At 33.8% G+C, this 937-nt stretch overlaps 1 protein-coding gene across 1 annotated transcript in view; it reads right to left on the bottom strand.

Moving 5' to 3' along the window:
- The window catches only part of LOC119587436, a 17,513-nt gene that overhangs the window by 12,576 nt on the left and 4,000 nt on the right, over positions 1–937 (bottom strand). The window lies entirely within an intron of this gene.

The following is a 937-nucleotide window of genomic DNA, read 5'->3' as shown; positions in this document are numbered from 1 at the left end:
TGGTCTCAAGCTCTGTCTCTCTAAATAGATTCATGTCTCCTATATTCAACTGTGTTTTGCCTTCCCCTTTCTATTTGTCTATATGTATGTATGTCTATTCCCAACTCTTTCATGTTCCTTAAAACGAATAAGATTCCCTGTGTAACCTCCCGTATGCACTTCACCTCTTATGGTCTGGCGCTTTGAAAGTCCGCTAGCGAGACACATCCAATATGGTTTCTGTAGCGTGACTGAGGCACCGGCAAGAGACAGGGATCAAGGTCGATTTTAGCTGCCAAGTGCCATATTCTAAGCATTGGTAAACAAAGATATGATTCATATTTTTTTTTCTCTCTTCTTGAAGTGATTGTACTGAAGCAGCACATTATTATTTAATACAGTTTGCAAGAGGTTTATCATTCTAAAAAAAAAAAAAAAATCGTAGTTTTATCCCCCTTTTAATCACTTTTGTATTATTAATTCTTCTATCTATCTGTTATTTTATTCAACTGATTTCACTGATGAACATATAATTCACTGAAGTGTATATTCATATCCTCATATATTTATACTTTTAAACAATCCATCTATTACATATAAACTTCTTAACGTATCAAAGACTTTATGTGATCCTTGCTGTAAAAAGATAAAACTTTTGTGTCTTTTGATAAGATACCATCAGTTATATTATTGGACCGAGCCAAAGTTTTAAACAAAACTCGTATAAAATTGAATGTGGTCAAGTGTCTTAAAACTCATATGTAATCTAAAATGTTTTCGTTGTCTTCTTACTGGGATGCAAAAATGGCAAATTGTTTTTACACTTCATAATTATCTGTTCCCAGCAACCTCACTGTCGCTTCGTATAAGTTTTAGTCACTAGTCGAAAAGGGGGAGGGGGGAGGATATATATCATCTGATAGCTTTTTAGTCAAATATGATAAGTAAATGGGTACCT

This window comes from Penaeus monodon, chromosome 22 (assembly GCF_015228065.2).
Source record: "Penaeus monodon isolate SGIC_2016 chromosome 22, NSTDA_Pmon_1, whole genome shotgun sequence".
Classification (NCBI taxonomy): Eukaryota; Metazoa; Arthropoda; class Malacostraca; order Decapoda; family Penaeidae; genus Penaeus; species Penaeus monodon.
The sequence above is the reverse complement of the archived record's forward strand: the minus strand, read 5'-3'. Positions and strand labels throughout refer to the sequence as shown.